Below are 24,070 nucleotides of genomic sequence, written 5' to 3'. Positions count from 1 at the left end.
ATTGTACTTGGGGCTCGTACCTTGGCTCCATGGTCTGGTATCAATATTATCAAAAGCTCATTTACAACAACTCAGTCTTTATTTTCTTCCCTGTGGCTAAAATTCCCTGCGTGAAGTTTGTGTGTCATTAAGATCCAATTGTCTGACTGATGGGGTGACATCTTGTGCTATCCTTTTGTTTTCATTTTCCTCAGTACACTACTCACAGAGGCTCACTTGTGCATGTTCATCTTAGTCACACATTCTTGGTAACACACCTCCTAGACAGAAAAGATTATAAATCTTCTCCAGGCTAAAAAGACACAAAAGTGGGAGACTGTGAGTGTAAATTCGGAACCAACATTATTAAGCTATTAAATAACCTTAATTTGTTATTGCTGATATTCCTTCATTGAGGTTTCAGATTATTTTCATCAGAAGAATGACATAGCAATGAAATAACATTAAGAAATTGGGAATGTTTCCAAAGTACTTTTCTGTAAGAGTCAGCTTTATCCAAGTGGGAAGGATTGTGCACACCTTTAGTGTGTTCTGCTAACAGTATTCAAAGTAATTTCCTTCACTGCTCTACACCAGTCCTGCACCATTAATTCCAGCAGAAGTTATTCCATTCAAACTGGAACGTGATCTAACTCCTGCTTAATGAAGAAAGTGTTTACTAATTTTCTTTAAGAATAAAAATATTCTTTGAGAATTTCCTCAAAACTTAACTTGAGAATTTGGGCAGGACACCCTGCTATGTAGTTTGCATTGTAGGCAGTACAGCACTTGGTTTCTGAATAACACAGGGGATGTTCTCTACTGCCTTTCAATACTAAATTTAAGAAGTCACACAGCATCACTGAGAAGGGAAAACCTTGTTAAGAATACAGCTGGCAAAAAGCAATCATTTTCTGTGACTTTTTTCCTTTTTTTGAAAATAATAAAAATATCAAATATATTTCTGGAATTTTTGAATGAAAGCAGTATGCAGATGCAGAAATATGGGCCACTCATTACCACGGCACTAAATCTGCATGCTAATTTGTAACAGATTCCCCTACACAACCAGGCTTCAGACCAGGCTAAGGTTTGCCATGATTTTCTTCCCATGCACGCACCTAATATTTTTTTCTTTTTTTTCTTTTTTTTTTTTTTTTCTGGAAAAGGAGCAAAAAAAGACTGCATGTATAGGACTTTCCCTGACACAGATCATGTATGTTTGACTGGACCTGAGTAAAGAAGCCCTCCCAGATCTCCTATCTTAGGTCTTGTAGGTGAGGCATAGACCCTAAGATCACATGTTCCTGTTTGCTGCTCTTCAATTGAATTGCAGTTTTATTACTGACACATTTATTGCTGAATCAGACTGGTAAGTAAAATATAATTACCTTCACTCAGGATGTGAAAGTGAGCTCTTTGTCTGCACTACAATAAACTTTACATTAAATTTCTAACCTTGGATTCTGCTGAATCCAAAGGCATTCTTCCTGTTTAAGTGGGAGCAATTCATACCTTTGTCCTGTCTACACAGAAAGCTTTTTTCAACATAGGTTGAAAAAGATATGACTTTAAAATAAAGAAGTTCTCCCTCTGCCCCAAAGGAACCCTCATTTGGTAAACAAATACAGATGGTTACTTTCTTGCTTTGCTTTGTTCCTGTTTTGTCCACATTATGTGGAAAGAGATTTCAATTAAAACACCATTTACATGGAATGCTGATGTCTAGATGACAGTGTATCTCATATATGTCATCTGTTTGAAATGACATCTTGTTTTATACTAAGACAAACTGATGGGTTTGGTTTTTTTCAACACATGAATGAATTTCACCCTTATTTCTGGATCCTTATGTCTGTCCCAGAGTCCCAAATGAGTTCCTCTCCTGCTAGCCAGCCCAGCCTCTAGGGCTTACAAAAGAGAGTCTGGACCCCTTTCTCCCCTCTGGGAGTTCAGGATGATGGCCTGAACTTCCCCACTTGACCCTAAGGCTCTCATGCTTGGTGCCTTTCCAGTTTGCTGTGCCCTGCTTTGCGTCTGTCCCCTGAAGTAGGCCACGGGTTCCCCACTGCAGCTAAATCACTGTGCCACAGGGCTCGTCTGAGCCCAGGTCTGTCAGGCATGGGGGGCACCTTGCTGGAAGGGAAGCTGCTGTTGCGGCCATGGGGGCACCCACAGGCTTGACTGATCCTGACCCCTACCCTGCCAGCAGCCCAGGGCCACACTTCAGCCCCCCCGAGCCGTCAGTCCCTGCTGCAGCAGTGCCAGGCTCCAGGTCCCCACAGCCCTGCCCTGGGCCCTGCTGAACTTGGCTCGTCCCCATCCCCAGGAAGATGCCTGATGGCTGGGGCTGCCCTGGTGCCCCCCAGCAGCTCTGCTCCTGTCTGGGGTGATGGGATGAGCCCTGGCTGTGGGGTCCTGCTCTGCTGCCCCCATGGGCAGCCCCTGCTGCTCCCAGCTCACCTCTCCTTAGGGAGCAACCTGGGTCTTGCTGCTTTCCAGCAACAGCTCCACTACCTTGAGAAGATAAGAATGAACAACTAATAAAACCACCTCAGATCTCCTCATCAAACCAAGCTCATTAGATGTTGTTTCCATACAGTCTCATTAGGGATATATTTAATTGCTTGTTGAACAATTGCAGTTCCACTGATGTTGCTTTCATTACAGCTCAGAGCTATTTCCAAACTCCATGTCCTTTACTTGCCCTGACTGTGAGGTTTATTTTAAGTTTTTTTCTCCCTGGGTGTTGGGGAGGGGGCTGAGGGCACCCACAGGCCTGTCTGGCCTTGATCAGCCACCTGGGGAATCCCTATTTCTTGTCCCCCTCTCCAGCCTTGCCTCCCACATGGGCCTCAGCACTTGTGGTGGGTAGGTAGGCATCTTGTCTCTGGGACAGGTCTCATGGAGAGATGCTCATCTCCTGCCCTGTCTCCATCTCTTGGCTGGACCCCAGCACTGGTTTATTGCTTGCCCCACCTGGGACTGTTGACAGACCCCATTAGCAGTCCCTGCCTCTGCCAGCTGCAGTCAGCCCCTGACAGATGGAAGCCATGGGTGAGGGTATGGCTAGTGCCAGGGCTGCCCCACAGCTCCTGGCTTCCTGGCCCTGAGGGAGCAGCCAGCCCAAACCATGCTCCATTGCTTTGCCTGCAGGTATGGTACCCAGGACAGTTGAGGTGGGTATAATCCTAAAAGTGAGGCCCAGAGCTTCTGGAGGCCTGTCTTTAGAGAGTTCTTCACTGGGTAAGAGATCAGGCTCTGTGAGGAGGCTGGGAAGGCAAACATAAAACTCATTATTCTGAGGCTCCATTCAAGGCAGGGAGGATGGGAGAAGCCTTTAAGACCACACTGAGCAGCATTTCCTCTGCATTTCTGGTCCCTTTACCCTGTGTCAAGAGGGCATCTCTCTATTGCCATTTCTTCTCAGCAGTCCACAGGCCTACATATCAAGATGTGTGTTGTCTTTATCACTGTCCTTCAAAGAGAAAATAGCTTGCATCAAGCCATGCCCTTGTCTGTTTTAACTGCCATACAAACAGCTGGAGGAGAACTGTAGACTAAATATCCCAAGCAGCAGGTACTCCAGGCAGTCTCTGGTGGGAGCTCACCTGTGCTTGCCTCATGCAGGCTGTAGCTGACCAACAACTGAGAAGGTATCCCAAGAACCCAGTATTCATGGTGGCCTCTGTCAGGTGGAAAATGCCTGTTAGCTGCTGCAAAGCTGGCAATGAGCTGGCTGATGACATAAGACATAAACATCCACTTTGCTGGTTGCCTGGAAAGGCTTTTGGCCCATACACTGCTTTTGGCTCTTTGGTCACTACTACTGGCACAGGATGATCATAATGGACTGTTGTTGCAGCACAATCAAACTAGTAGGCTGCCACAAGCCTTTACCATTGGCCAGATTCTACAGTCTGTGCTGTATCTCCTTCCTCCAGAGACCAAACCACACTGCTCCTCCTCCATCCAACCCCCTCTCCCACAATTCTCAGGGCTATTTAACCACTTAGCAGGAACGAGCTACAGCTGCACATCATCCATGTCAATCAGCCCACTGCCTCTGAGGCAAGGCCACAGCTGCATGTTATCAATGCTGATCAACCCACTGCCTGCATTCCTCTACAGACTGTAACAGTGTCATGAGGTTATTTGATTTTCTTACACCTTTGATTCATTTGGTGTCTCCTATTAGTAAACTAGGGCAAGCAATTTAGATATACAAACATGTTTTAACAAAGATATCACTAATATTCAGAGCAAACAAGTAACTGGCTGAAAACCGTGACCCTCATACTGTACTTCAATCTACAGCTGGACAGACACTTTAATTCAGTCTGCATGAATACTGCCATGTGTAGAAATAGTTTCACTTCCATTAAGTTCTTAGCTCCTCTTTTCTCTGCCTTTCCACCCTTTATTCTAGTGTGAGCATTTCTGCAGCTTCACAAGGAATCGAATCAGGAAATGGTATGGTAGAAATTTAGTCTTTTATTCATCACCAGCCAGAGCAGTTTTTCTGATTTAATTCTCACCACACGGATTTGTGCCGGCCAGGTGGTGGTGGGAGAGGGAGCCACACCTTTCAGTGCCAGTGCTAGTTAATATTAACTTAAAGCATTTGTTAAGCTGCAGCTTAACACCTGTAACTGACCACCTTATAATTTACCTTGACATTAGTGAAGTTTGTGATAAGGTCTGCCATAGTACCTTTGTAGCCAACTTAGGGAAATAGGGCCTAGATGGGTGGATTACAAGGTGAATGAAAAGCTGCCTGTGTTTTTTGGGCTCAGAGGGTAGCTGCCAACAGTTCAAAGTGGCAACTGGTGCCAAGTGGCACTGCTCAGGCGTTGATACTGTAGGACCTCCTGAGTTCCCTTACAACTTCCGTGGTTCTATGATTCTAACCCTGGGCAATGTTAGCATCCAAAAAAAGCAGCCTGATCTCCTATATGTACACACCAGGAATTGTTAGGCTCAGTTTTCAGGTGAGAGTTGTTTTAATAGTTATGCAGTTTCCCAGTCACAATTTGGATAGAAGAAGACAGGAATGGGTCAGTAGAGGCAACAAAAGGGAGAAGACTACTCTTTGTGTCAGCAGCATGGGTTTAAGTCTGGCTACACTGACTCAATCTACAAGCAACAAACTGGATTTGTTACAGAGCACCTAGGGAAGTGAAGGCTAGACTAACACCACAGGCGATTAGGGTCTACTATACTGAGCTGCCTCAGTTTATGGGATGAATGAACACCTCTCCAAAATCCTGGTTGGCAACATCTAAGAGCTTTTTAGATCAAAGCCAACACTTTGTAGAGCATGTGGAAGTGAGGAAGTTGGTGCAGTTGTCAAATAACCGGAGTCCCCTTTGTTCCCTCTGCCCTTTTGGGCAAGAAGCAAGTCACGAGTTTACTTGAATTGCCATTTCTCAGGTTCCATCTAGTAAAGTTAAGCAAATGGGTCTCTGTAAGCAGATGACTAAACCAAAACACATTTTCTAAAGATAGTGTAGACTTGAAGTGCCACCAGGGAATAAAGAGATTTCTCTCTATACTCCCAACTGGAGACAGACGGGGAAAAAACCTTGTCATCGGAGATCTATCATTCAATAAAACAGGAAAAGATCTGACTTCATCACTGACAAGTATGGCATTGCAAAAAAAATGTTCTGTACTGATGACTGCCGTGAGGACTGGCAGACACTGAGAGCAGTAAATACCAGGAGTTCATAATATTTCTTGTGGGATGGAACACTGACTGCCTAACAAAATTAGCAGGACTGTTCCAAAATCCCTTCCAGAGCTCAAGATCTGACCACACCCTGAATGCTGGGACCACACATGAACATGTAGCTCTGCTGTCTCAAAGCGACAAGGCAAAATTATACTGGAATCACCACTGGACTACTAAATCTTACTGTCAGCCAGGTTCCCTTGTTGTTGGGATGTTTTGTTTGTTTGTTTGTTTGTTTTACTCCTAGCATGCTGTCTTGGGTAACTGCATTAAGCTGACAATCTTATTTTTGTCTTTTAAAAGTATTTTTGTTCTCTCATGTGGCTGTGAGCAGTGGGCATGTGTGGAGAATGGGGGAAGGAATGAAGGATATTGTTCTTGTCACACTGTTCATTTATCATAAATGACTTGAACATATTTGCTCCCTGTATGCTGTGTGTATATCCACTGGCTTGAAATCTCTCAAATATGAGTGAAGTTCTGTTTATGGGTTGAAAAGAAGAAAATAGAAACATTGTCAGGGTCTTTGGCATTGCTTATTATTACTGATGAACCACACTCAGTATATTCGACTTTAGCATGGGAGAGTTTGTCCATTCAGTAAATTCACCATAAGTGCCTCTGGTGTATATTGAGTAAACTGGTTTTAATAATAGAAATCTGCATGGAACTGGAGTAAGCTGTACTGGTGCAAATCACAGCTCAGAGCAGCTTTGTCTGGCTCTGCTAAAGGCTGGCAGTGATACAGCTTTCTGGTGAAGAGCAAGCAAAGGCTGAAATCACAGGAAATCCACAGTGCAAAGTCCTTGCCTGAGACACTGCAAATGACAAACATTTTGCAAAGGCTGGTCCAGTAGACAGAGAAGACAGCTATGCAGCAGTAACATGTGATGTGGTTTCCCTTGATTTATTTTCCATACAGATTTTTCATAAGACAGAAAAAGAATCTTCAAATCAACACATTTTCGTAAGGTGTGTTTAAGAGAACCTTTCTTAAGAAAAATCCCCACCCTCTCTCCTTGAAAAAAAAAAAAAAATCACTTGAGAAGAAAGGGAAACATCTCTGTGTGTCTCAGAGTAAACATTCCCTGCTGGGCTCCTGGCAGGCACTGAGCCCACCCCTTCAGAAAGAAATCAGATCCTGAAGCAAACTAGGTAAAGAAAAAGAAAAAAAAAAAAAAAAAAAAAAAGAAAGGAAAAAGCAGCTGTTAAAACATTTGGGTTCATTTGGGTTCTTCCCTCAATCTAGTGCTACAGATGTGATCATTTCAGTTGTTTGGCTTGTGTGCTGGAGAGGACATTAAAGAGGATAACATGGAACATTCCCATCTTGTTCTTCCTCAGCACTGTCCTCTTCAGCACTGCCTTCCTCTCCACATTCTTGGAGGACAGTCGGAAGATTTATTGCATAATTTCTTTGGCAGCTGTTAACGGAGTGTGCAGTTACAGCTTGGTTTAATTAAGAAATCAGAGTGATTCTTTTATGTAGGTCACATCAGTTTTTGATTCTGAATCTCATAAAGTTCTAACCTTTTTGAATAGTCAGCAGTGTATGTATGCCTTACAAAAAAATTACTTTCTTAAATGCTTCTGAGTGTTGTTTATGCCTGCAAATGCCATTGCCCCTTTACTAGATAAATTGTCAGAGAGACCTTTGTTTGAATGTGGCATTTGGTGAAATCTATCTTTTCACAGCACAGTAAGTGTTTTCAAATAGGATTCATAAATACAGTCTGAGCTCCCAATTGTTTGAAGCATGGCCATGCTGGAAAAAGAACAATGGATGATTTGAGTTTCCTTTCTTTGTCTCTCACCACTATCCATATCAATTGGAAATGCATAAAAATCAAATATTCACAGCTCATCGGAGAACAGGGATATGCTGGCTCAGAGATGTGGAATTTTTTTAAATTATCTAAATCACTAAAAGTCTATAATGCTTATATAATTATTTATTTCTCTTGGTAACCAGACAGCACACAAGTCCATGGATGTTGGCTCCTGCTCTCAGAACACCACATCTGTATGACCACAACAAACATGGCTGCTCAGCACCTCACTCCCTTGTTACACTACACTGTCAAATTTCAGGTAGACTCCAGGTCCAGTCACCCTGCCTCTCCTTACTTCTGAAGGAATCATCACTCCATATGTGATGATTTAAATCAATTTGTATTAATTTTAGAAAGTTTCCTGATGTTTTTCTGACTCAGTACCAGCAGAGTTAATGCAAGATTTGACTGATATTCCTTAGAGTACATTTTTTGATGTTAAATGAAAGGACCAGTCATTCCTAAGGAGTACAGCATTTTAGCCCTGATCCTCAAGGTTCTTCATGTCCTTGAAGACACAACTTATTTAAAGGATTTTGTAACCCAATGAGAAGGTTACATGACTTCAACAACATCTTTATTGCTCAAGTAAAATGGGAAATGTACAACGAGCAAGGTACAATGTCTTCATTGCTCAAGGACAGGAGATCTCTCTACCAAAGCACAATGGTAAATTATGCAGGAACTGTAGCTTTTTCAGAACTTGCCCAAAGCTCTGAAATGAACTCCTGCAGGTACTTAGGACCATCACAGGCTGCATTACTTTCTGTTTTGCAAAGCCTAAATATTTGAGTCCTCTAACTTACAAAGCATATCAGCAGTAAATACTTTATATTAAAACAAAACAATAAAAATCCCAAATAACCCCAGATACAAACATACAAAAACCCCTACTGAAATAAAGCCTTTACTGAGATCTGCTTTTCTTCTTTGAGACTGGTGAAAGGACAAAGAATGTGGGAAAAATGTCAGTCACATGTTACTTATGTTAAAAAATAAAACAGATCAGAGCCTGTTGTCTGTCCCCAAGTGTGAGTGCCCTCCTGCTCCTACTGCCTTTTGGAGAGCATCCTGACCTGTGTGACTCTCTGAACCATGCCTGGAAGTGACTGGGATAGCACTTAGAGGTTAAAAATGTGCAAGAGAGCATGCCAACAATTACACAGTATGGATAGTCACAGGCCAATGCCCTGACTCTACATAATTTTCTTGTGTAGATGCAATCACAGTGTAGAGTAACAGCCAATGTAGTCTGTTAGAAAATAGAATGCAACAGAAATGAGAAAGAGGAGGACAGACACAGATAAAAAGAGAAGAGCAAGTTCAGCAGAGTTTACAGCATATTACTGAGGCAGGAATTCAGGTCTAGGTGTTTAATATCACACTGCAGGCTATACAGCACTATCTGTATCATCTGGAGGTAGGATGCCAACATAATGAAGCACTGTTTATTAAACCTTTTTGAAGGAGAGTTGGAAGGAATGCTATCCCTCTACATCTGTCCAGGGAAATGCTCCAAAAAAGAGTTACAGGCTGCATGGAGGGTCCAATTTTCTCCCTAGCTCAATGAAGAATTGTGCTTTGCTTTACTTTGGATGCTGTTTATCCACTCTTCACGTTCCAGGCAGCCTTCCCATGTATACCTGCTTTCCTGGGCTGGCCTTGGCAGTAAAAACCTGTGAGAGCAGGACCACAGCAAGCAACAATTCTTAAGACCAGGACTGTAGCAAGCAATGCAGGTGTCTCAAAACTGGATTAACACATCATGTGGAGTTGGTCATTTATCAGATAAAGGATTCACAATGATACCTGTCATTATTTTCTCAGGATCAACCGGAACTGGATTTTAGGGAGCCAGTATTGTAAAGCTGAAAAGTAACAGTGGAATCAATATTAAATATTCATAAAGCATCATTGCCTCCTGAACTGCTGCAAATATCATGCCCAAACATAGGTGTTAGAAGGCTCACCAGCATGGAGCAAGAACCCGCTCCTATAACAGAAGCTCCAGCAGCTCCTTCATTAAGGTGCTCCTTCATGCTCTGGTAGCCAAATTCCACTTCCAAAAATCACATTCACCAAACTTTCCCTATCAATGCATTTCTTCCTTTTTCTGTAATTTTTCTGGGCCTGTGGCATTTCGGCTAAACACAGATATGAATTTACTGAGCAAGATAAGGAGGCCCAAATGTTTTTTATTGCTGTATCTACAACACAGGAGTGAGTGCCTTCTAGTGAGATGGCAGTGTTGCTATAAAGCAGCCGTGCAGTTCCTTCCCACATGGAGGTCTGGTTTATCCCTGTTCCTCAGGCTACAGATGCATTTTGTTGAGGCAGCCACAAAGCTTTTCAATCACAAACAATTGTTTAGTACCTCTGATTCTTTAACTGAACTTCTGTGTGAGTTGAGACCATGTGATTTCATTATTTTGTAGTGAAAAGTGAAAATCTGTCTTTACAGGTGACATCAATAAAATAACCTACTCACAGTTTCTTCTGGAGTCAGTAAAACTAAAGAACAGTTTTGACTGGAACTTTCATTTTATATTTTTTGCTTAATGTCTCGTTGTAAGACAGTTGGTTTATAATTTTATTCCAGAATGTTTCTCTCCCTTCCCCAGCATTTTTGTTAGAGTAATCTGTATTTTCCAGCAGCAATAGTGAAACTTTGCCCTGGAGCAATCCCATAAACACTTGCAAAAAGCATAATTTTTCACAGTCAGGTATTCATAAGGCAGAAACTGGGTAGCTTCATGCAGCAATAGCAAAGGACTGCAGACAGGCTGTCTAGTGGATTGTGCACTAGGCTGTGATCCAGGAATGCTTGAATCCTAGTGCTGGCTCTTCCACCAGCTTGCTGTGTGGTCTTGGGCCTGGGCAAGCCACAGCCTCTGTCTCACAAGTTGCCCATGTATAAGAGGAGGATAATAATATTTGCCTGCTTCACAGAAGTCAACGCTCCTGTGTTAATGTTTTTGCAAGACTCTGAAAAGCTAAAGAACTGCCACAGTGTTAAATTTTCTACCAAGCAAGGCATTTGTTTTTTATATTGCGACTTGCTTTAGTGAGCAAAAACATTTCAACCACCTGCAAAGTTTCACAGACACTGTTGGACATTCAGTGATGGTTTTGATTTATATGAGTCAAATTAGACAGGATTCTTTAAAAGAGGAACAAAGGAGTGGTTTTGCACTTTCTGTGTAATTTAGTTGACTTGATTATCCTTTTGCCCCGTGCTCTGTACTTTATATTGTACACTAGTCAACTCCTGGATTGCTAGATCCACTGCTGAATTTAGACAAGTGCAATCCATTGAACTCGTATGGTCTTTCTCTTTGTTTGCACATCTGACATTCATATAGTCAGTTTTTTTAGTAAAGTTGAACTAGCTGACATTACAAAGTATGCAAAATAAAATCAAGATAATGCACAATAAAATTATAAATCAAGGGCAATATTAATTCTATCCTCTTGAGCTACCAAAGCACGAAGCCTTCCAGAGGCAGTGTATGCTGTCATACTGGGAATCCTGCATTTAACTTGTCGCAGACATGAAGATGTACTTAGAGAGAAATTCTTTGCACAAATTGTGTAAAACACGTATTGTGGAGCTCTGGGAGAAGAATAGAGGAAGTTTTTAACTTTGTTACAGACTGCCTCCCCCCAAAAAAAACCCAACCCAAAACTAAACAAAAAACCAGACCAGCTGCAGGGACAGATGAAACCATATGTGAACTGAGGTTGAATTTCAAGAGCCATTTTGGTCAACATGACAAATGTTTCAGAAACCATGAGGCAGTTTGTTTAGATGTTTCTGTTATGCTGTTTTAAAGCACCACTTGTGATTCAAACATCAGAAGGCAGTAACTAGTTAGTGCTGATAAGTCAGTGCCCAACAGAAGCATCTGCCCTCTGCTTCATTCCAGTGAAACCTTTGATGTTCTTAAGACTCATCTCTGATGCAACTCAACTTGGTAATGCAAAAGAAAAGCCATTTTTCACAGGTTAAGCTTGGCCAGCCTGTGAGTTCAACCATCTTACAGAATGGTCAGGTGAATACTTTGCACTGGCTCTGGCAAACCTTGGGAGCATACATTGGGAACACGGGAGAACTGGATGACTGTAGAATAAGAGAAAGAGAAATACTGCCTTTTTTAGGGATCAGTAAGCTTGTACTTTCATCTTGTAATTCAAGCTTGTAAGTTCATCTAGGTATCTAGAGCTTTAATAAGGCTGTAACCAGCAATATAGGCATTTTCCAAGCTGCAGGCTGAATAGCAAGTTGTAACTCCTTTCAGATTGACTTAAGCAATAAAGGTGAAGTTTCATGTTACGTTTCATGTAATCACCAAATGCCACCTCCACTCCAGGTACATGGTTTTGCCTGCTGCGTTGGTCAGACCTAGAGGTTATGCAGTTGCATGATGAGCTGTTGCACTTGGAGATCCTGTGAAAAAATAATACAGTGTTTTCCTGAGAGCAGCTGGTTGAGCCAACCCCTCCTGTGGCTGCACAGATACTGAGTCCAATGTAGGGAAGGAGCAGAAGCCCATTGTCCTGGTGAGAGTAAAAAGGAATGTCCCATCTTTTTTTGTCACAGAAACCAGTTATATATCATTCAGCATAACCTGAAATCACACCCTAGAGGAACACCTCAGTGGGGAAGAGGAAAAAGTCTTGAATTTGAGCAAATCCCAAAGAGAGGCCTATGGTATCAAAACCCAATGAATCACTAGTGTTTTATATGAGGATGTAAGGATCTTGTGACAACCAAGATCCTCAGTTAGGAGTAATGCTCTGGCCTAATAGCTGAGCCACAGAGGATAAAAGAAAAATTTAAACCTAATCTAAATGCTAAATGAAACAGATTTGTTTGCTTCATTTTCGGACACCTGTGTTTTTAGATGTTTTCCTTGCTCTTTAACTTACTTCCGCTTAGCAAATATATGCTTTTACCTTTATTGTAACTTGAGTTCAGAATAGTTTCAGTGTGACTCATAATTGTGAGGTCTCCCATGTCTTGGGAAGAGCCAGGCCCTAAACCTGAGTGTGTTTAACAGTGCCTTTCTCCCCAGAACATTCCACCAGTGCTATCTTGTCTGTGAAACCAAATGGCACAGTGCCAACCTGGCCTTGTGCAGCACCACCAACCAAGAATGCTTCCTACCTTGCAGTAAGGTGACACATAATATGCCTGAACCCCAAAGATTCCTGCAAGCTACTGTCACAGCTTCCTCACTGTCACATCGATGGGCAGGGGACCTGCTTTTCCAGAACCTCTGGTACACGACTGTTTATATCATGTTATTTATGGAACCCAGGGAGGCACATTACAATCACCTTCTTTGAGTATTATCTGTAAGAAGGGATTTAGAACACATAATTCTTGTTATCTAATATTTAATTTATACTTATATATAAACACTTAATATTTAATACGAATGCATATACATTGTATTTTTATATAATTATGTGTGAATACTTATTATTTAACTGCAACTCATACAATATATGTATTTATGTAGTCTGTTATGTATTCTTATATTTATTTATGTAAAGAGAGATATTTTATAAATGTTTGTTCTTTTATCTTGGCAATGGCTGTTCTCGTAGATGCAGGCTATGCCATTTCTTACTGATCTGATCCTCCACTGTGTCAAAATTTTTTGTGGAGGTATGTATTGAGCTGGCATGGCAAGGGTTTTGTAGCAAGGGGGCTACAGGGATGGGTTCTGTGAGAAATTGCTAGAAACTTCCCCCATATCTGACACAGCCAATGCCAGCCGGCTCCAAGACAGACCTGCTGCTGGCCAAGGCAGTTGGCATTGACAGCAGTAGTGCCTCTGGGATAGTTTTATTTCTCATTATCCTTCTCTGATTGGATTGGTAATAAATTAATTTCCCCAAGTTGAGTCTGTTTTACCTGTGATGGTAATTGGTGAGTGATCTCTCCCTGTCCTTATATCAAACCACTAGCCTTTCGTTATATTTTCTCTCTGCTGTCCAACAGATGAGGGGAGTGATAGAGTGGCTTCAGCAGGCACCTGGCATCCAGCTAAGGTCAATCCACCACAGGTTAATAGAGATAATTAAATCCAAAAAGAAACAGGAATTTCCCTTCCTTGTCATCTCTGTCTCTGTGGAATTGTCTTCATGATTTGAATAGTGCCTAGTGGGTAAACATAAAGACAAACACTGAACTCTTCATATTCTGCTTTTATTGGTGAGGCAGCAGTATCTCTGGCTCATTATAGGACACTGGGAAAAAGCATTCTTTCTTGCCAATTTTGGCCCTAGAATCTTTAATCCGCATTCATACAGAAACAAAAAAAAAAATTAGCATTTACTGTAGGAACTAATGTCAGATGTAGACAATGTGTAGCTGAATTTTTGACCACAAGTTTTTGACCTTTTCTGACCAATAACAAGGCTGAACAAGAACACAGATCTGTAGATAAGAGATTCTCATCAATATTTAAATATCCACCTTCCACAGAGAAAGGGCATTTTCAATATAAGAACCCATCTTTTTCTCTCTCTCTCTCTCTTTTTAAATCTCTCTTGCAAAATAATATAACTCAAACTAAAGGGCATTCTTCAGCTTCTGACACCCCAAATCTGTTCCCTTGTTTTTGTCTCCAGATTTATTATATTCTATTGGCACAGCAAGCATAAGGGAGCAATCCAAATCTGTCATCTCTAAGGTATGGGAATGAGCATACAAACTCACTTTTGAACACATTTTTAAAACATCTTTTAAAAATTCCAGGAAGTCTCACTCCAGTTGGCTTCACAGAAACCCCCACATTGAGGCAGTACAAGAGGAGTAAATGAGGATTATTTGAGAATAATGAGGGAATGGTGGAAATGATCTCCAGGTACCATCTTTACCAATCACAGGTTACTTCTGCAATTTTTTCCAAATTGTTAAATTTGTATTTTGCATTGGAATTAATCCAAGGATCTCACACTTTTACAAGGAAAGACTGATTTCTTTTACTGATTAGCTGAATTACTTGATGCCACAGATCATAGACTATGGAACAGGCCCTGTACATGGCAGCTTCCACTTCTATAATTTTCTTTGTTGGTGACAATTGTGTTGCTTTTCTTTAGCTAAGATAGTGAAAAGTGGAGATGGGGGGGGGGGGAAAAATATCAGTGGCCAAACCCCCCCATTCAGACCCATTTATTTTTGTCATCTACAGCGCAGGAGTCTGTCTTCGACATTTTTTTCCATGTGTTGTCCTTTTACATTTTAATAGTTCCACAATAGTTCCTACCATTTTCCTCAGAAAAAAACCCCAGCTTTCTAAAGTATCCTCAGAATCAGGAAATAGCTTCATATATGTGGCCTATATTTGACATTTCTGCATTTTTTCTAGATACATTTCCCCTGCTTATATTCCAAATAGTGATTTCCCTCATTGGTATTTATAGCAATTGGAGATTTGTAGGCCATTCTTGAATCAGGCAGACAGGAAATTAGGGTAGATTTACAGTGAGCTCAACTCTATATTAACCATCCGAATCAATAATAGTACGAACTGATTTCTGCTAACGCTGCTCCTGCCCCTTATGTTCCAGCTGTACTTGGAGTCTCAAGTAGTACATAACCATATGTATAACCCACCATGTACAACTATATAATTGTTATTACTCTCAATCTTTTAGCAGATAATCTTGCAAGGAATAAGACTGCCAGGAATTCTCTTGTGCCATCAAAATAGGCATGCTGTACACTACACACAGTAAACTCAGCTGAGGGCCTGTATTTAGTATAGAGCACTACATCATGCTGCTAAAGCACTTTCTCAGTCATGCAGTAAATTGAGGTTGAGAGTCAGCAAGACAGCTGGACACATGCAGAAGGTTTATAAAGGTTTTAGACTGTAAAAATAGTAATTTAAAAGCTGTAATATGATTTAGACTTGGCTAGACTGGAACCTTTTTATTTTACCTAATTTAGTTACTCTCAAGTTAAAAAGAGCAGTTTGAATTTTTCTGCCGGTTCTTTCCTGTGTAACTGAAATGGGGCTTGTTGGAGAAGACAGTGAAAGACACTGAAAGTTTCCACACACTTTTTACTGGTTATTGGGCTGGAAAAAGAACACCACCACACTAATGCAAAATAGCCATGAGATACACCTGCTATTTGTTTGTGTGATTCCTTGCTGTCTCTTCATGTGTGGCAAGATAACTTTTGCACTCACTAGTTCTTTATCCTTGAAACATCTTTAGAGCAGGGTAATCTTTGAGTTTCTGTTACTTTCTTTCTACGTCCCTGTATTACAAGTACAGGCTGTCCCTAAAACTCACTTTCATCTGTGAAAACCACTAAAATAAACTGCCCTTCTGCTGTGGAGACAGGGTTTATTTGATGCTGCCTGACATTATTATTTTATAAAACCTTGATTTTACCATCTCCAGTTCTCTGGCTGTCTGTGGGAAGTGTAAGGGTCACAGTCAGCAATATTGGAACTGCACAATAATGGTAGGAATGGGTAATGCCAACAAGACTGCAGTGAATTACAAACAAGAGCATTCACCTCTGAGAATTATGGTGGAGGAAGAAGGCCCCCTGACAAAATTACTTTAAAAGAGACCATTTGAATTGTGTGTGTAAATCTCAGGAATGATAAGCTGTTTTCTTGTGTTAAACTGAGAAATTCTGATTATTTCCAAAGTAGGGATATTCTTTGGGAAGATCTGTCAACAATCAACTCTAAAAGTGAATGTGTAGTGGCAGTAAGAAATGTGTGGTGGTTTTTTGTTGTTTTGTTTTTTTTTTTAAGATTTCCTATTCATACTATGACCCCAACTTGTTTGTAACTTTCCTAGCCAAGTCTAATATGAATGTCTATAGGAAGTTAATTCCAGGACTATAGTAGTGATTTATTTAATGAAGAAAATATATTTGATTAAAACTTAAAATGGTATCTAGATTTGATTAGTTTCAAAAATAAATGGACTTTTTAAAATGCAGTTATGCAAATTAAAAAAATACAAATGTAGAGCAATAATGTCATGTGACTTAGGAGAGTAGTAGTAGAAAAATAACTGAAAACATTCTATGAGTAGATTACTGGTAAGTCATGGCTTGAGGTTTGTTTAAACAGATGGTTTGCAAGATAGTTTCCAATAACATATATAACATTCACAAAAAGCCTAATCAAAGAAATTACTACATTAAACCAAAAGCAGATTTACTGGAAAATGTATCTACTAAAATTACTGAAGAATTTTTGCTATTAAGTGAAGAGATAATCTGTTGAAAGAATGATAAAATGAGCAGAAAGCTGTTTTATTTCCATTTTAAAATACAAGAAATCTGTCAGGACTGATATATTAGTTTCCTCTTCTAGTGAGAACCTGTGGCTTAGATTCTGCTCAGTATAACTGTTCTATGGGTGTTAATTTTTCTAATTATGGTTCATTATGAATGAAGGAATGAGTAGAAAAGCAACTGAAAGACTTTCTGACCTAAGATATGGACACATAGGGTTAGGGCTAGGCTGGAAGATGACAGGGAGTCCACAAATTTGTTGTGAGTTTTTGCTCAAAAGATCCCCAAACCTCCCAGCAGCTTTTTAGGAATAGCTTAATATTTTTTATTACTATTATTAGCTCAGTTAGAGAAGGCATCCAGATTTTGGCCATACAGCTTCACAGACATACAGGGGAAAACGCACTGAGAGAGAGCAAACATGTCCAACATCTTGCACGTGGCCTTGACTTCCAGTAATTTCTTTCATGCCTTGATGTCTTTTAGCAGTTATTCAATTTTCATAAGAACCAGTGTTCCCTGGGTCTGTCATTTGGAGCTGTGCTAACAATCATATAGTTGCCTGTTACGCTCCAGGATGACAGCACCTACTCCAGTCCAGAAAGGCTACAGTTCTGCCTTGCCTTGCCTTCTCTTCCCTCCTTTTCTTGTAAGTATGTACAAGAGCAGGTCCAGAGTGGAACTATTCTTTAGAAAAACGTGTGCAATTTTGTACTTACTAGGATTTCTCAGAGTATTCAGTGAGCATTTTGTGTCAATGATGAGGCAGGGTGACAAGATGTTTCTGAAATTCCTTGTTCAACGTGCCAGTCTTAGAGACCTGCCAGAGTCTTTAATATTCTTACTATGTTCTCTTTTTGCAGACTCATAGAAAAAAACCCCATGTTTTAGTTTTACAAGCAATTTCACTAGATCTTTTAAAAATTTTTTAATATGTGCTTTTAAAGTATGTTACTCTTATTTTGATACTATTTGGTTCTCATTTCTCTATAGCTGCTGCACAACGAAATCTTAATTCCTTTTACAGGTTAGTCTATTATTGTAAATACAGTGGACAGTCTTAATTTTTTTTTCTCCAGTTTGCCCATTAAATGTGTTTAAACACATTCTAATGTCATAAAGAAATGTTTTTAGAATGTCTGTGATTTTGCTTGTCTATCAATGAAATGCTACTTAAATGTATTTAAATTAGTTTAAACGCACGCACATATTCCTGGGTAAGGAAATTTCAGAGCTCTTCTGTTTAATGTTACTGATATACTGTTACAGCTAAATATTCTTATTTTCATTACAAAAATTGTATTTCTTAAATAAAAGATTTGAAATAAAGAAATTATATATTTAGGGTAAGTGGAGAAGAAAAAAATCAGGAAAATGTCTTTAAGATGGTCTGTCAGGGAACATTAGTTAGAAAAGGCTAATATTTGGACTCCATTTTGCATAACAATTTAAAAATAAACTGGATAAAACGCAGCAGAGCACAGAAGAAATCATTGAGTCTGGTCTCTGCAATAACAGAGATCACTGATTATATTGGACTTTTATCTTTGATGTCTATAGCTTTGCTATAGGGAATCTATTCTGCCATATGTTTCATAGAATAACATTGGAAGCTCCTTTACTGATGGATGCTAAAACAAATGGCAAAGAAAACAGTAATAAAAAACCCCAAACTCTTCTTGAGAAATTCCTGAGGCAATTGGAGAAGATCAGTGCAAAATACCCTTCCTGAACGTTCACTGTCTTTACAGAGATAGCAAGTTGCAGAGCAATTTTATTTCTCATTGCTAATGCACTATTTTCTTCCAGGTTGTTTTGCAACCTTTGAAGCCAGGAGATAAATCTTTGAAACATAAGAAAAATGTATGTAGACTTTTTTTTGTTAAAGAAACAACCTACCTCCACTGGCAACTGGGCACCTTGCAGGTGAATTGTCATTTAAAAAACACAAAATGTACATAATTACTGGTTCTAGAACTATATTTGTAAACATTTAATTTCCTGTTTGTGGAATTGCAAGTCTAAGAACAGCTGTCTCCAAAAACTCTGTGATTATCACAGTTAATTAATTTACCTAAAAGACAGCAAGATAACAAAAGCTGATTTGCGTCTCGGAATTTGCAAACCTATTCTCTATGTAATGCAAGATGACAGTGACAATGATATACAAAAGTTCAAGTTGCAGCCACAATACGGTCCTAATTTTAGGTATGAGCAATATGGCTCAGACTGAAGGAGAGACTTTAATAAGAGTATAACAAACATTTGCTCTGAACAGTATTTTAACATCAATTCTTAGTCAGAAAAGGGAAAGACTTGTTTTCCTCTGGGTATCTGGGTGCTTGATAACTTTTACTGTGTTTTTGTTATATTTATTTCCTCCTTCTTACCCTGACTCTCCAGATAATAACAGTATCTATGCATACAAACATATTCAGCATATAACAGCAATTATTTATTTCTAAAAACAAATTCTATAACCTGAACAGTATCCTGTCTCCCCAGAGAAAGGTTTAGAAGTCTTGAGAGAAAGCACCCGTGTCCTGGGATTCATTCATGAGTGTCAAAAACAAAATATCCCTGCTTTCTCATATCCTGTAACCTTATTAAGTATCTAGCTGCCAAGCAACAGCACGTAGGAGACATAATGAAATGTGGATGATCTAGAAAAAAAAAGAAGTTGTAATTAGCATAGATGATGGTGTTTAGAAATTAGGAAGCACAGGAAAGTTGTAGTTTCAGAAAACCAAGTATTTCCCTCTGCTTGCTTTAGTATTTAAACACTATTGAGCCAAAGTCCATTTTTTGACACACACAGTCTGCAGATAGGACAGGCCAGTAAGAGAATGATCATATGGAAAGCTCCCTGTTGATTGTACTTTCTATCTTTTCCTACATCTTTCTCTCAGAGTAATCCTACTTGAATCAGCAAGTCCTAGCATCTTGTCAGTCTGTCTTTCTAAGTTACCCCTTCCATAGACACAGCAGTGGAACGATGTGAAATTTAACTCCCCAAAGAGGCAAGTCAAATGAAGTTTTATCTCATTTTCAAATCAATCAGGTATCTACTAGCACTCTACAACCACAAACACAGTAGCAGTCTCTCAAACTGGATTTCTATTGTACCTGGGGCAGTTTGCTGAATTTCAAAAATCTGATTTTCAGTGTTTTTTAAAATCTCATCAACCTTCCAAAAGATGTGCAACTTCTACCACTTCCTGAAAAATCTCAGAGTTTGTTAGTGATAACACCTGCAAGGTCTGCTCATGTGCTTGCTGAGGTGCTTGGTGCCAGCCCTGTTATTGTTGATCGATATTGTCTGCAGAGGACTTCACAGCCACCACAGTCCTATTGCCTCTCAGAAAGGCTGTTGTAGGTACCACTGCCCAGGCAGCACCTACTCTGGGATTTCTAGAGACCGAAAATTTTATATGTATATATATATATATATATGGATGATTTACAGTAAGTCATGCTCTAAAAGTCAGTAAAAATGGAAGATGAAAACTTTTAAAAAATGAAAGATTTTTTAAATGTTCACCTCTTTCAGAGGTAAAATAGCCATTTAGTTTTCAGGATCCTAGGCTACCTGGATCCATAACTGTATCTAAATATCTAGAGGTTTTAAATTTTATCAAAATGTAGAGCTTCTTGTTGGTTGTTAAATATGAGCTAGCATAGAGTTTCAATAGGGTGCACTGCAATTTAGTAGGTAAAAATGTTAACATTACAGGGGTTTTTTTAATAACTACATTCATCTTTAAGACATACTGCTGCTTTGTTCATTGCCGCTGTGAAATTGATAAAGCTGATTCAAACTGATAAAGGAACAGGAGGATCAGAGATAATTAAAAGGAAAGAAAGGATTCCTGAGCCTCTGATCTTTATATTGTATTAACTAATAATAAGCTCAGCCACTATAACTGAATGTGTCTCTAACCTCACATTTTTTGATATAGGAATTTAAAGCAAAATAAAGTACCTCATAGAAAATAAAAGCAAATCAGATATCAAAGGAAGGAAAAGAAAAGTTCAATGAAGGACTAAATATAAACTGCTTGGCAGAAGATTGAGAGGAATAAAGATCTGTCCTCACCCTCAGTAAGCGAAAAGGTAACTTCTTTTGCATAAACCATCTTTTTAGGAGATCTTCATAACCTGGTGACCTCAAATTTTGAGGCTGCATAGTGGATGCTCACCCTGGCTTGCTGAGAGAGATTGATCTTTTCCTTTGGTGAAAAGCTTATTCATGCAGTGATAAAACTGTATGAACTTTATCTCCATCAGCATGGGTTAAATTAAGATATGGGTACACAGACTACTATCTGTTGGACATGCTTAATGAAATACAGGAACAATGTTGAACAGAGTATTGTCAAATTGCAAGAAATTTCTGTCCTTTATTTGCATATGTTAGTGCTGTACTTACTCCTGCTTAAAACAACATTTCCTTTTCTCCATAGAGATTTCCTTATTTTTGCCAGGCACCAGGGTGCTTTGAACCATAGAGTAATTCAGACCAGCAGTGACCAAAGGAGGTAATCTCATTTAGACCTTTACCCAAAGCAGGGCTGACTTCAAAGTAAGGTAAGATTGCGTAGGGCCTTGCCTGGTCAAGTTCTGAGTTATCTCCAAGGGTGGATATACCAGTACCTCTCTGGGCACCCATTCCAGTGCTTGGATACCCTCACGGCAAATATTCTTTGCTTGCAGCTAGTGACAACGTCATCTTGTCTTCCACTTTGCGCTTTTAAGAAAAAGTCCACCTTCTTCTCCATAGCCCCCTTTTAGTAGTTGAAGACTGAAATTGCATCCTTCATTAGATTTTTTCACAAGCTGAACAACCCCATCTTTCTCATCCTTTCCTCATACAACATGTACTTTATCCCCTGCATCATTTTGGTGCCCTTGTAACAGGTTGTCTCCAGTTTGTTGCTCTCTGTGTACAGAGAGGGGAACATTGACACAATATTCCAGTTGTCGTGTCATGAGGGCTAGGTAGAGAGCTGTAGCCACTTCCCTCAGCCTGCTATCTATGAATTTGCTAATGCAGCCCAATGTGCAGGAAGCCCTCATCACCAGCAGGCCAAACTAATTTTCTGTTGACTGGATCCTTTATGTAGCCAAAAGTCACCTTTATAGTTGTCACAGGAGGCTTCCTGGAACCATTACCTATGTACAATTATCTCCACAAGAAATTCTATAAAATTAAACATGTTAAAGAAGTAGAGGCAACAGTATTCACATGCTTCCCGCTAAAAAAATTGAGGAAAAAAATAGGTGCATATAATTGTTTTCTTATGGTTTGGACATCAATTGAAATTAATGAGCATAATAGTCAGCTCTCAGTTTACAGAAGTAAGGTGTACTTACATTCCTTTAGATAATTTGACTGAAAAAAAGAGCAGCCTCCACTCAAAATGGAGTTATCTATCAAGGGGTGAGGTAATTCATAATTTGGAACTGTATTGGTAGATCATAAGTCCTTGGAAGAAAACCATCAGATATACAAGCAAAGGCAAGAGGAGCAACAAAGACCAAAGGAAAGACCCAGTGTTTACATACAACAGACAAAGGCCTGTACAGGTGTTGCAGCACTATCAAAACTAGCCAGCTGCAACAAGGCTTTTACCACCCAAGACCAGCCCTTTCACGTCTCGGCAGCGCCATCAGTCTCACACAAGGCTTCAAAAATTTATCTACTGTCCATGCTGCTTCTTTGTTCTTTTCAGGCCAGCCTCTGCTCATCTGGGCCCCCTTCTTCTCTCTGCTTCTCCTAGGGCCTCTCCTACATCCGAGGCACATGCCCTCTCTCTCTTCTCTCCCTCTGCTTCTTCCAGGTCTCTTTATCTAGGACTCTCTCTTCATTCAGTCCTCCTCTTCCCTCACCCTTAGAGCTATTTAACTACTTAGCAGGAACCAGCCACAGCTGCACGTTATTCACGTCAGCCAACCCACCACCCCTGAAGCAAGCTCACAGCTGTATATTATCCATGTTAATTAACCTGCCTTCATTCCTCTATAAGTTCTGTACATACAGGGATGTTTTTGTCACTTTGTCTTGAGAGAATAATATAATATAATATAAATAAAGAGTGAAAGTAAAGCATTTAGAATATACAAAAGCATACTACTGGAAAGGGTGGCTTTTCTTCCAATAGTTAGCCCTTGATGCTAAATACACTTCTATTTGTTTTTTATCACTATTAGGAAGACATGACTTTTATAGGAAAAAACAGTTCTTTTTATAATGTAAAGCCTCTCCAGTGTCTAATTTTGTTGAAGAGCAAATAGCTTTACAACCTAACAGATGGCGAGCTTCAAGGAGAATCTACACACCAATAATGTACCAATATACTAATGTTGTACAAATACACCACTCCAAAGAACTTATTTTTAATCAGATGGTGTTTGATTAGTGTAATACCCTTCAGCTGGCAGTCTTAAATTGGCCTGAGTGGTTAATACAGATTTTTTTAATATAGTATCCTTAAAGCTAAATTGACATAATGGTCTGGAATTGAAATGCCCACACCAGAAGTCTGGAGTGATTTCTAACCAATATCAGTTTACCTCCCTTGCCTGTAGAAGAGTATAGAGAAACTAACACAGATGTAGCTGTCTAGGTTGAGTCAGGTGAATCAGATACATAAATGAAGTCACTCAATGATTTGCCTGGAAAACATGTTGCTTCCCACTACTGAAAATTAAGGCCCTTTGTGCTTAGATACTGAAGAAGTACTAGATATATCCTCAAGCTGATAAAGGTTAGTGTCTGAGAGACCCAGAGAGCATGTGTGCTCTTCAAAGGAATAGACATATCAAACAGTCTGACAAACATGACTTTGCAAAGGACATAGGATCCTAGTGGCACTACATTATAACCCTTGTATACCTAAGTTAATGGCTTAGAACTTTTCTTTTTTGCAGATATTCCTGTAACAGACCTAATTATAAACTGTATACACATGCAATAGGAATACTGAACCAAGGCATAACTGCCCTTCTTTATATTCCTTCTTCTTTCCATAATACACCATGCTACAGCAATGAAGGAAAAATGAAAGTATGAGGTTATTTAATGTTTTCACAGAATTAAAATAGTTTGGCTGTCCTGCTTCCCTTCCCAACCTTGCCCTCTCCAGTCCCAGATGGGCCCTGTTAAGTCACATACGTGTGAGAGTATGTGTGTGTAAGTAAAATACCTTTGCTCTGAGAATGCACCAAGAAAAGAATAAA

This window comes from Falco peregrinus, chromosome 6 (assembly GCF_023634155.1).
Source record: "Falco peregrinus isolate bFalPer1 chromosome 6, bFalPer1.pri, whole genome shotgun sequence".
NCBI classification, from domain to species: Eukaryota; Metazoa; Chordata; class Aves; order Falconiformes; family Falconidae; genus Falco; species Falco peregrinus.
Note: the sequence above shows the minus strand (reverse complement) of the source record.